Genomic DNA, 13,702 nt, shown 5'->3' on the forward strand with positions numbered 1-13,702 from the left:
ATGAATCGGTTTGTTTATCCGATTGCTTTTTGTCCGTGAATCATTTATGCTTGTTTGACTATTTAATAGTAACGTTTTACAAAAATATTATGTCATGTGTTTTACAAAATTTCCTACAAAGCTCAATGAATTATGGTTCAGTCGTGTGGAAAGAATGAAGAATGATAGTTCGGTGAAAAGTCTGTATAATTCGGGAGCGTTAGCTTGAAGGAAGATAATGAGGCATAAAAACGGAAGGAGAGATGGCTAACAATAATCAAATACATTTTGAGGATGGGTATAGGATGAATCAGCTTTGGCGGAGGTTTGGTGTCACCGAAAGCTTCTATACACTTTCAATGCATTTTATACAATACCTATGAATGGTGAATGCATAGAATGTTAATGCTACGATTAAATAATAGATTATAAAATTATTGCTAGCGTAAGCAGTTTGCTTTCTTGTTCTGATAAACCGAAAGAACAGAGGCCCTTTAGGCAGTATATGTCATTTTATCAATCTTTGAATTTAGTTGAGATAAAGAATCAAAGAATCATTATTATTCCGCATTATTATTATTATTATTATTATTATTATTATTATTATTATTATTATTATTATTATTATTATTGAGAAGAATATTTAAGAAGACGAACCCTATTCATGGGAGAATAATGAGTTGCTTCAAGGAGGAAGGTTAAATGTATATTTTATTATTACTAAAGAAACAGTTTTACATGACTAATAGCACTGTTAGCATATCTAATCCCGAAGGAAAACCATACTCTAAAGCCTCACGATCATAAATCATAATTGGGTGAGAATTCATTAGGATTTTTTATATGAAACATATCAACTCCTTTTGCTCTCTGTGTTATCAATACCAAATGGTTTCTTCAAGAAACCGAGTGAACACATAGGATACATTGGCTCAGTCCTGACAATTGCAAATGAATAGTTCGAAAGAAGATGACACTTCAGACTTCTTTTGAATAATAATGTTTCACAGTTTTGAATGCTAATGGTCACCTATCACCTCAGTTCTATCCCAAATACATTTTGATAAATAAGATAGTTACTTCCACAGAGATCCCCCCCCCCTCTAACCCCCCCTTCTCTCTCTCTCTCATTCCAAACATTTCCTTACTCTCTCTCCCTCTCTCTCATTCCAAACATTTCCTTACTCTCTCTCTCTCTCTCTCTCTCTCTTTCTCTCTCTCTCTCCCGTTCTCTTTCCAAACAACCCCTGACTTTCTCTCTCTCTCCCTCTCTCTCATTCCAAACGATCCCCGAATAGCGACCATAAGTGACGCCTTTGATAAATTCAAAGACTTCTGATGAATAAACAACGACGCTTCATTTTGCTCCTCGCAATTATTAATGAAGAGCAAAGGCAGGAGGAGGAGGAGGAGGTTCCAGCAACAAGTTTGTAGTTTCAGGAGGCGCAGGTCTTGATTACTATTGAAAGGAATGGGTTGAGATATTACTCATGGAAATCAATCGTAATTGTGGTACTCTCTCTCTCTCTCTCTCTCTCTCTCTCTCTCTCTCTCTCTCTCTCTCTCTGTCCACACACTCATATATATATATATATATATATATATATATATATATATATATATATATATACTATATATATATATACTATATGATCTATATCATATATATATATTGATGATATCACACTATATATATATATATATTATATAGATATATATATATATATATATATATATATATATATATATATATATATATATATTTGTGTATGTGTGCGTTCGCGCGCATTAAGAGACTTAGACGTTAAGACAAAGAATGATAAGAAAACAATGGTAAGTACAAAAATACAATGAACTTTTATACATGGGTGTCTTCGGTTGACCGTACTTTATACCCTTGTTTCTCTGCTCTTACATTCCCAAATTTAAAAAAAAATGGGAGAGAGAGAAAGTAGCTGCATTACCTTCTCTCAAGAGAGTGGTTCTTTCCAGTGGAATTGTCCATTCTATTTCGCTTTCCATTCCACGAGAATTCCTCAGAGACTGCGGGGGGATATTTCAGCTCCTTACTGGGGCAGTAGGAAAACCCGACTACGTTTGGTGAATCTGTTGTTTGTCTTAGTTACTAGGTTGAATTTTCTAGGGACGTTTAGTTGATCTGCTCTGTTGTGTAGGAAGATCAATGTAGTCTCTGTCGTAACAATGATCTTAGTAAAACAGAAGGAGTAATATGGGAACACAACCCTTCTTGAAAGTCTAAATGGTATATACTTCTAGTTACGACATTCAATGTCAGTGACTGTTGTTCCGACTTCAAATTGGAGACCGGTGTAACATTTTCTGTCATAGTTGTGTAAACATTTAATAAAAGAAATGAATGCCTGAAACTGTTTATGGCAGCGGTTTACCACATCTTTTAGTCTTCTTAGACGTGGTCACATTATACTTTACAATTTCGATTACTGAGCTCTTACCAGCACCAGTATACTTGTGGCTGAATTATTTTTTGCAGGATGTTTGCCTGCAAATGTAGTTTAAATAGGTTATTTTTTTTCTTTTTTTATTTCGTACCGGGAACATTCTAAAGCATGGTAAAATTATGCTAACTTTTATAATATATTACTTTTGAGAGAGTTTGTTTACAAGTGTATCGTGATTACTAATATACTTCAAGAAATTAATATCTATTTCTTTTACTGGTTTTGTATGCAATAGGCTAAATTTATGCATTCAGACAGTTCCTTACTCTGAATGCAAAAAGCTCATTTATAGTCTTCTTACAGTCTATGTGTTCAGATAATTCTAAATTTGACATTTCAGCCAACTTCAAGTGACATTCAGAGTCGCCGTCCTAATACACATTCATTCAGATAAATTCCCGCACCCCAGACCTTCTAAAGCCATTCCTTTGTCCCTTAATTCTGAATTACGTTCACAGGCCTATATCCAAGAGGCCACTAAAGGAGCATTTTCAATTTCTCTTGTATTGCAATCACACCTGTGGGATTGCACACACTTTCTGAGTGTTTTGTGAAGGCTTCTCTCTCTCTCTCTCTCTCTCTCTCTTTCTCTCTCTCTCTCTCTCTCTCCTGTCTTTCCGTCTGCGTGTCTGTCTCTCGTTTGATTATTTTCATGTAGAGCTAGATTTTCATTATACTAGCAACCATGCGATGTTACCCTCTCTCTCTCTCTCTCTCTCTCTCTCTCTCTCTCTCTCTCTCTCTCTATAATATTTTTTGCTTTAATTCAGGTCAGCGATTCATGTGAGCTATGAGTTTTGCTTTCCAGACATTAGACACATACTCCACGCGCACCTTGAGAGAGAGAGAGAGAGAGAGAGAGAGAGAGAGAGAGAGAGGAGGGGGGGGGGTGGGGGGGGGGGGGGGGGGGGGGGGCCATTCAAGCGAGTAATAAAGACTGGATGTAACTCTTGATAAGTTTACCATTTTTTAAAAATGGCGATTTTTACCAATAATACACACATACACAAACATATGCACATACATATATATATACTAGCTGACCAAACCAGCATTTCCCCGGAAATCTCTAAATACGAACTGATAAACAAACTCTCTCTCTCTCTCTCTCTCTCTCTCTCTCTCTCTCTCCTCCCAAAACCCCCTCTGCTCTCTCAATCTCTCCCTTTCCTGTTAGGATAGTTGCTTCAGTTACATTGCCCAGCATCTTTGACAATTTTGAAGGGCATCAGGAGTGTTACTATTCAACTCGGTGACCTCAAAAACTATGGATTAAGCACTAATACCTGTCGTTTTCTGTTATTTTTGCATGTCACCCCCTTTCCAGCCCTTCTTATCCCCGTTCTTATCAGGCTGAACTGGACTTAAAGGGCATTGGAAGTGTCACTATTCATCTCAGCAACCTCAAAAACTGTTGTTTTCGGTTATTTTTACAATTCACTCCCTTCCCACACTCTCTCTTCTCCCCTTTTCTATCGGGGCTGAATTTGGACTTGAAGGGCATCAGGAGTGTCACATTCATCTCAGAGACCTCGAAAACTATGGGTTAGACACTAATATCTGTAGTTTTGGGTTATCTTTATATTTCACCCCTTTCCCACACACCCTAACCACTTTGGTGCTAATGATGTCTTAACCCTCAGCATTCCTTTCCAGATGGTAAGTGCACCAAGTTTGAATGAAATTGCTAAACGAGTTTCAAAGTGTATGTGGCTTATACATACATACATACATTCACACACCAACACACACACACACACATATATATATATATATATATATTATATTATATATATATATATATAGAATATATATATATATCTATATACACTATATATATGTGAATATATATATATATATATATATATGTATATATATATATATATAGTCTCAGTAATTGGGCGGCTACTTGGAAATCTTAGCTTGATGATAAATAACAGTGCCAAGACCAGGAAGAACATTCTTTATTTAACGAGCTTTCGAGGTTCAAACCTCATCTTTAGGCTGAAAAATGACAGGGATGAGAAATCACTAAAAATTACATTAAAATTAAATTGTCTTATTAAAAGCTTCAGTAAAAACATCAAAATAAAACGAACATTACATACTACTAAAAATTACGATAAAACTAAAACCAAAACGCAAAACATACAAAAACAGAAATAAAAATGAAATAATATGAAAGGTAAACAAACTACCCTCAAAAAATAAAATGGCTAACGACCCACTTTGTGTACCTACTATGAAACTATATGATCGCTAGTTGAATACCGGACGAGTTGTTGTTCAATTCCGGTTTCATTTTCTTAATAAACAGCGACTCTGAAATTAAAAGGTCCAGTCTATTTGAGCAAAAAGACAGTACTCTCAAAATCTAGGTGAGTGAGGATGGTCCTGTGCTAAACTGTGTTCCCTTATGGCAGAAAAAGGTGGTTTAGAAAGAGGAAACCTAGTTCTAACGGAAGACCTCTGTGTTCCAAAATTCTGTGCCTAAGCCAGCGGGAACTGGATCAAAACCCACGTATCGCAGAGCACACTGCGAACAGGTAAACAAGTAAACGCAAACTCGAATTAAGGTCCACAGGAAGAGCAGGCTTCTCCCTCAAAAGTGATCCTACAGTAAAATGGTTAGTAAAAACAAACCTGAAACTAACTTGAGGAAAACTGTGCTTAAGTATTTCTTGTAACTTTTTTCGTACCAAGTAGCTACTATGACCAAGGAAAGGCAATTTAATATACTTTACATCTTTACTAGCAGTACTGTACACCGGTCTGGGACAAAAGGTTTCTCATCTAGAAAATTTTTCAGAACTTTGTAAAAGACAAATACGGGATAAGAATTTTCGGAAAAATAATTCTGGAGGAAGAACCATGTCTTGATGAAATAAATTAAAATCACAGCAGACATTGTAAGCTCTATTTATCATAGTACGTATTGAATTAATTTTAAACAACTTTTGGTGAAAAACTAAGATAATTTAATCCCAAGCCAGTAAAAGTACTTTTCCTATAAACGGAAGTCTCAAATTTACCTCTATTTCTGTGTACCTGAACATCTAAAAATGACAACATATTATCCTGTTCTGTCTCACAAGTAAAAGAAATATTAGGATGACGAGAATTAAATTATTCAAAAAATAAATCCACGTGTGAACGTTCACACGTGGATTTATTTTTTGAATATTTAATTCTCGTCATCCTAATATTACTTTTACTTGTGAGACAGAACAGGATAATATGTTGTCATTTTTAGATGTCAGGTACACAGAAATAGAGGTAAATTTGAGACTTCCGTTTATAGGAAAAGTACTTTTACTGGCTTGGGATTAAATTATCTTAGTTTTTCACCAAAGTTGTTTAAAATTAATTCAATACGTACTATGATAAATAGAGCTTACAATGTCTGCTGTGATTTTAATTTATTTCATCAAGACATGGTCTTCCTCCAGAATTATTTTTCCGAAAATTCTTATCCCGTATTTGTCTTTTACAAAGTTCTGAAAAATTTTCTAGATGAGAAATTTTGTCCCAGACCGGTGTACAGTACTGCTAGTAAAGATGTTAAAGTATATTAAATTGCCTTTCCTTGGTCATAGTAGCTACTTGGTACGAAAAAAGTTACAAGAAATACTTAAGCACAGTTTTCCTCAAGTTAGTTTCAGGTTTGTTTTTACTAACCCTTTTACTGTAGGATCACTTTTGAGGGAGAAAAAAAAGCCTGCTCTTCCTGTCGGACCTTAATTCGAGTGTCGTTTACTTGTTTACCTGTTCGCAGTGTGCTCTGCGATACGTGGGATCCAGTTCCCGCTGGCTTAGGCACAGAATTTTGGAACACAGAGGTCTTTCCGTTAGAACTAGGTCCTCTTTCTAAACCACCTTTTTCTGCCATAAGGGAACCACAGTTTAGCACAGGACCATCCTTTCACTCACCTAGATTTTAGAGTACTGTCTTTTTGCTCAAATAGACTGGACCTTTTAATTTCAGAGTCGCTGTTTATTAAGAAATGAAACCGGAATTGAACAACAACTCGTCCGGTATTCAACTAGCGATCATATAGTTTCATAGTAGGTACACAAAGTGGGTCGTTAGCCATTTTATTTTTGAGGGTAGTTTGTTTACCTTTCATATTATTTCATTTTTATTTCTGTTTTTGTATGTTTTGCGTTTTGGTTTTAGACGTTTTAGTGTCGTAATTTTTAGTATGTATGTATGTTCGTTTTATTTTATGTTTTTTACTGAAGCTTTTAATAAGACAATTAATTTTAATGTAAATTTTAGTGATTTCTCATCCCTGTCATTTTTTCAGCCTGAAGATGAGGTTTTGAACCTCGAAAGCTCGTTAAATAAAGAATGTTCTTCCTGGTCTTGGCACTGTTATTTATCATCAAGCTATATATATATATATATATATATATATATATATATATATATAAATAAAGGTATAAGCCACTAGGGAAAAATAAACTTATACCTTAATTTATGAATTTATCACGTTCCAAATTTTCGTGATTCTGTTATACATACATATATATATATATATATATATATAATATATATATATATATATATATATATATATATATTATATTATATATATCATGTATATCTGTACCATCGTATGGTATTAAAAAGAATCTTCATCAATACACTTTATTTGAAGAATCTCCTACATCATACTTCTTGCATTTTTAACATTTTCCCTAACAAATGACAACAGTAAAATCATCAAATCAGTTAAAATCACTAGGGATCTAAAAAAAAAAAAATGGTTGCCGCTGTTTGCCCAACTTAGTGGAATTAAGTGCTTTTAATGAACTGCAAAACGAATATACATTTTGAGGAAAGGGGGTTTAATTTAACAGAATTTCCGAGCCATTTAGCAGGCTTTTAAGCATTAGGGGCCATTGTATATATTTGTCTGCGAGGATGTTTTGAAATAATGTTGCATAGAAAAGGGTGACAGTTCCTTGTTTCTCTGTCCATTAGACAACACTTACAAAAAAAATACCTGAGGACTTACAACAGTCAAATGGTGAAAGAGCACGGAAGTTTCTATATATATATATATATATATATATATATATATATATATATATATATATATATATATATATATATATATATATATATATATATATATATATATATATATATATATATATACCTATACATGTTCTGTAAATATTTGATTCATATTCTAAATGACGTGTGTACTATATTCAATTGATTTTGCGATTTCGGTATATACTCACGATTATAATTTTCTAAGAAATAATAAATGTATAACGTTATCTAAGTAAATGGAAGCCGAAAATATAAATCTATCAGTCAACATTCATTACAATATTTCTGTATTGGGTTTACTGGAAGTCACGAACTACGTTCATTTCTCAATAATGTGGCGGATGAGGTAAGATAACAGGAGAGATGAACCTCAGTGTACAGTGAATAACGGAATAACTGAATCACAGATTTGGTGAATCACAGAATGTGGGAAGCAATGAATACCAAATCTCGGCACTTGTTTGGAAGTCATGATGTGTGAAAAGGGACTGTGAGCCAACTATTGTTTAAGGGATGCAAGTTTGGAAATTGATTATAAGGTATTATGGAGAACTATTCGTAAGATATTGGGGTGAGCTAGTTACCTTTTTTATGTAGAGCAAGGAGACTGAAAGAACACGAAGGATGGCATAAGTGACAAAAATGGATCATTGTGTTTTGAATTGCTTGCAGCATATTAGGGAATGAAGAAAACACGCTTGTGGAAATGGGGTTTAATCAGTATGTTTAGCAAAGCCTCCTCTGTTAGGGGAAAGGCTTGATGGGAAAGTATATACGCATACATACATACACCACATTCACAGATGCACCCCTTTCAGTCAAGCTCCACATTAATTCTACCCTCACTATGTCCGGAAAAATATTACTGGGACATCCATTAGGAGAGGCGAGAGAGCGACCAGATCTAATGGACAAAATCGTGTCTTGGCATCGGAACAGCGAAACAAATGAACCCCAGGAGCAAAGAAAAAGCAAACACACTCTCAGGAGAAACTTGGAAGAGAGGCTTCGTGATTCGGAATTCTAGATGATGATTTCACACTCACACTGTGCAAACGGAGAAAAGGATCTTTTCCGCCCTGTAGGAGATTACAGGTGCTTAAGAGTCTCTGGAAAGGAAAATTCAAACCATAGATTTCAGAGTTTGTGTGATAACCATTATTGGGATAATCTATGGTGCGAATTAAGGCGAGGGGAGGAAAGTGGACGGATTTAAGGCAGAGGAAAAATAGCAACTGTGTAATACTTTAACATCGGATTATTCCTTATTTCCTTTCGCCACCATTTTGCTGTAATTCCAGGGTTCTGTTATAGAACATGGGAGATAGAAGAAGGGCGGTAAGAAGATTTTTTTTATTATTCTTTGTTATTGGTAAATATTTAAATCCACACGAAGTATCATTGACATTCTTCAACATATCAGATAATTCATTTTTAATTTTATAGTTATTATGTGCATTAGATTCATTAGATGCAATTATATTAAAGAGAATTTAACAGAAACGCGTAATTCTTGTGACAAGGAGTTCAAATGATGAAAAATTCAATTTCATTATTAAGACGTACAAAATCATTGCAATTTAAATCTACTAGATCAAAGAATATTACCATAGACAAGCAATTTTATGATCCCATAATCTAAGGTTAATAAAGTCATTTTTTTTTATTTTTTTTTGTCGTGATTGTTCAAATAAGAACCTTTCCTTACCCAGACTTACAAGGCAAATAAATGGATCATTATTTGCTTGGATTTACGAGCGCAAAAATTTCACACACACACACACACACACACACACACACACACACACATATATATATATATATATATATATATATATATATATATATATATATATATATGTTACCTATCCGCTGCCGGTATTTAACATTTTGGTATGCGTTAACTTGAGCGTTAGGCGAAACTGATAACCCTCAGTCCCTTTTCTCTCTCTCTCTCTCTCTCTCTCTCTCTCTCTCTCTCTCTTTTCTCTCCCTCTCTCTCTCTCAAAGCGATCACTGGCAAAAGCTCTCTCTCTCTCTCTCTCTCTCTCTCTCTCTCCATTCCATCAGGTCATCAAATCATAGTCGGAGTTACAAAAAAATAGAATGTTTATTCAAAGTAAAGTACTAGTTGAATAACTCAAGTTTCTTACAGGATTCAACAATGGAAAGATAAATAGTTCAATTCTCACAGACCAACCATTGAATAACTCAAGGTTCTACCGGATCAAAACAAAATGGAAAGAATAAGTTCAAGTCTCACAGACAACCAGTTGAATAACTCAAGTTCTTACAGGATCAACAATGGAAAGATAATAGTTCAAGTCTCACAGACAACTAACTCAGATAACCCCCCCGGTATTTAAATGTCTTAATCAGTAATACGTCACACCAATTATCTTTTCTCCAAAACTCAGTCCCCTCACTAGGACACTCGGTCCCCTCACTAGGACACTCGGCCCCCTCACTAGAACCGCCTGTTTAAAAGACAGGAGAACTCACTAGTGAGCATACACACAATTATAAAGACAAAGTCAAAAGGTTAAACAAAATGGAACATCTTTACAAAATGTCAAACAGACAACAAGCCATCCCTTTGGCTAAAGTATGATAACTCACCCATTGCAGTCTGGAACTTTAACACTGAAACAAATAGACTTTCGCAGAGCTATCCCAGCATTCTGCCTTTTCTCCCATAGCTGTCTCCCTAGTTTCGGCCTAAAACTACCCGTTATGAACAGACATAGTTCGTACATGTACACACGAACTCACACTCTTTGGTAACTGGTCACAGCCAGTTTTCAAAGGCACCTTGTACAAGCCCTCGTGAACTCACATATCTACAGAACAAACATTGACCTGCTTAAGTAAGCATCTTCGTATCACACCATCCCAGAAAGAGATGTCAGCTTTCTCAGGTCGTCGCTTCGGACTCTGTCTCTATGGGAAGTTAAATATGATGAATCTGTAAATTCCTAGAAATGTCACAACGAGCATATTATCAGTCTTTCTTTATGACACACACACACACACACACACACACACACACACACACATATATATATAGTATATATATATATATATATATATATATTATATACATATTTATACATACATATATATATATATATATATATATATATATATATATATATATATATATATAGATATACATACGTCTGACTGTTTCGATTTCAAGCTTTCATTATGGGTTTATTGATTCCATGCCATCATTAGAGGTTACATTTAAATCGGAATAACTGCATTGTTATTTCAGCTTTCGTATTTGTCGAATATTTTTCACTTGCTCTCCTAATCAATTCGGAGAAGGTTGCATAATCACTATAAGAAGGCCTGTTAAGGCTAGGACCGAACGAGACTGATTGAATAAAGTTAATGTTTTAAAAGGAAATCGTGAAAGAATTTCAGAATCTCGCTCAAAGCCTCTACTAAATAGATTCTGGTATCTTCTAGGGCGCCCTGTTATTGGATTACTAAATTTCTTCCCGTCGGAATTTCAAACTTCAGTGGAATTTGAAATGCTACCGAGAAGTTGTCGGTAGTCGCACTTGGAAGCACTATAGAGTTTTTTTCTTAGAGCTTTTCAAACTTACTAGTATTTCTCTTTGTCTCTGTATCTATTTGGTATCCCCCCTCCCCACCCTCTCTCTCTCCCTCTCTCTCTCTCTCTCTCTCTCTCTCTCTCTCTCTCTCTCTCCAGCAGCTGAGATTGATTCCGTTACAACCTTATGCTCAAAATAAACTGAAACCTTCCACTAGATATAGATCTATAACTAATAAACCTTATCAAATATTCAGGCTATGGCGATATGGTGACAAACATTGTACTTAATTATAGCCCTCTCTCTCTCTCTCTATCTATCTCTCTCTCTCTCTCTCTCTCTCTCTCTCTCTCTCTCTCTGCCTGTTTCACATATGCAAAGAGACAAAGGGTAAAATAATACTGTTTTACTGGATTACGATAATACATACCTACTGAGGCATAAATACATGTCAGTCTGGAAACATAAATATTTTTACTAATGGGAAACAGGAGCTCTTAAATATGCCGTTATATTTTGATGGCAGTGCCTAATTTTGATTACTTGTAATTACATACGTGAACAAGATATCTCTTCGGTAAGAATGGAGAACGAAAGAAAATCGAACATTTAAAGCCAGAAAGGAAACAAAGCGCAGTCCATACACTCTCTTTGAAACCTCTGTCCCCCGCCTGCTCTCAGAAACCATGAAAACTATCGGAAAAAAATATGCTCTGGAAATGAAAACGGAAATGAAAACAAGATTTACTGCAAAAATCAACAAGCAATATCCTCGTGAAAGCCATACTTTAGGGAAAAATGGCCTCCCTCAATCACGTATAGTAGAACGTGTTCCCCAATATTCCTTCAGTAATGAAATAAACCAATTTTTGTTTTACATGTGCAAATAAAAATATCGATCGAAATATCCAGTCAATATTAGTGAATTTGTCTCAGTGCGAAGAATTGTGTATAAAGCTAATGACGTAACTATGCAATATTTATCACAGATGTTATATAGATAAGATGTTATATAGAAATATGAAGTAATATTGTAATTTTTGTTTTGTCGGTTTGAGTGACGCATTTCAGAGTTAAACGAAAATTTTAACATATCACTTTCAAAAATACTTATTGTTTCATCTCATTATTAGATAATGATCACAACAATGATGTCAGCATCAGCTTAAATGCTATTGACGTCATTATCATCATCATCATCAAGAACAAAGCCTTGTTTATATCATCAACAAGGAAGGCTAGAGCGGTCATCATCATCATCACCACCACTAAAAGCAAAGAAGGCACAACATCACTATCATCACCAGCAACGAAGAATTCCCAACGTCATCTTCATCATCGCCACTTACGGTAAAACAGTAGGTCCATCGTCCTTATCATCTTCATCACAATTTGTGTCCACCCGATAAAGCAAGTCGTTGGAATTATTTGCTCACTTTTCGCAGGCCTAAAGTATTTGTTGTAACTTAGCAAAGAGCTTTTAATATATACAGCAATTAGTGTGTGGCGTAGTTGTACTTCTTGTTTGCAAAAGTAAACTAGAAACATCTGGTGTGTTTCTCTTTTCTTTTTGAAGAAATATATATATATATATATATATATATATATAGATATATATATATATATATATATATATAGTATATAGTTTTAATCGTACAAATATGTATACATATGTATGTTTACTCGTATGTATAAGAAGGGCAAGATATTTCACGTACTCGTGTTAACAAAATGTAAAAATAATCTGCCCTACATTCATTACCGTATAATTTCTATATAGCGTTGAAATAAATTTCACCCGAATGTCGGTCATTGTAACACCTATAAATAAAAAGAGTTTTGTATAAATTATCTGGCCACTCATTAATAACATGATGTGATTCAACAAAAGCTAGAAAAAATCGGTGTCCGAGTATATTTAGAGAAGCGCTATTGTCCAGTCTGCTTATTATATATTGCAGGGAAACAATGAGCTCGCCCAAAATATTACGTTATTTTTAGCCGCCGCGAGTTCAACATGCACGGCATTCTTAAAATTCGCAGACATTCTGCTTTTGATGTTAATTATATAGTCACTCCAGCTTTCATTCCTGCTACATAACACGGGCAAAGATTAGTTGGTGACGGTCGTTCATTATTCTCGTATATCGACGGAGCCAGATGCAATGTCAGCGAGCACAAAGCTTTAGTCTAATTATACCACCTGCTGATTCTCTGGATCTCAGGTGTGCGAGGATTGTTAAAGACTGATAATAGGAGATTTTTGGGGCCTAGAATTTAGGGTTTCTGGGGTCACTGGGACCATTTATATGTGGAGAGAAAGAATGGACAGTTTGATGGAGTTTTTTTTATTTCTGATTTGTAAAAGATCTGCCTGCAAATTGCTTTTTTTTTAAATTTTGTCATTATTTTTTGCTTACACCCCACGTTTTGACATCCCTGGATATTTAGTAACTGACTTGTCTGTTCGACTCTGTATGTACGCACATCCTCAAAGCAAATGATTTTCTTTTTTGCCCTGCCTTGTGCTTTCGTAATTTGTCATGTATACTCCGCTCATGGGGACTAGGTGAAAAGTGATATCATACTTACTGGTCGAAAGTTAAATATCTTAT

The sequence above is a fragment of the Macrobrachium nipponense genome, chromosome 43 (assembly GCF_015104395.2).
Source record: "Macrobrachium nipponense isolate FS-2020 chromosome 43, ASM1510439v2, whole genome shotgun sequence".
Lineage (NCBI taxonomy): Eukaryota > Metazoa > Arthropoda > Malacostraca > Decapoda > Palaemonidae > Macrobrachium > Macrobrachium nipponense.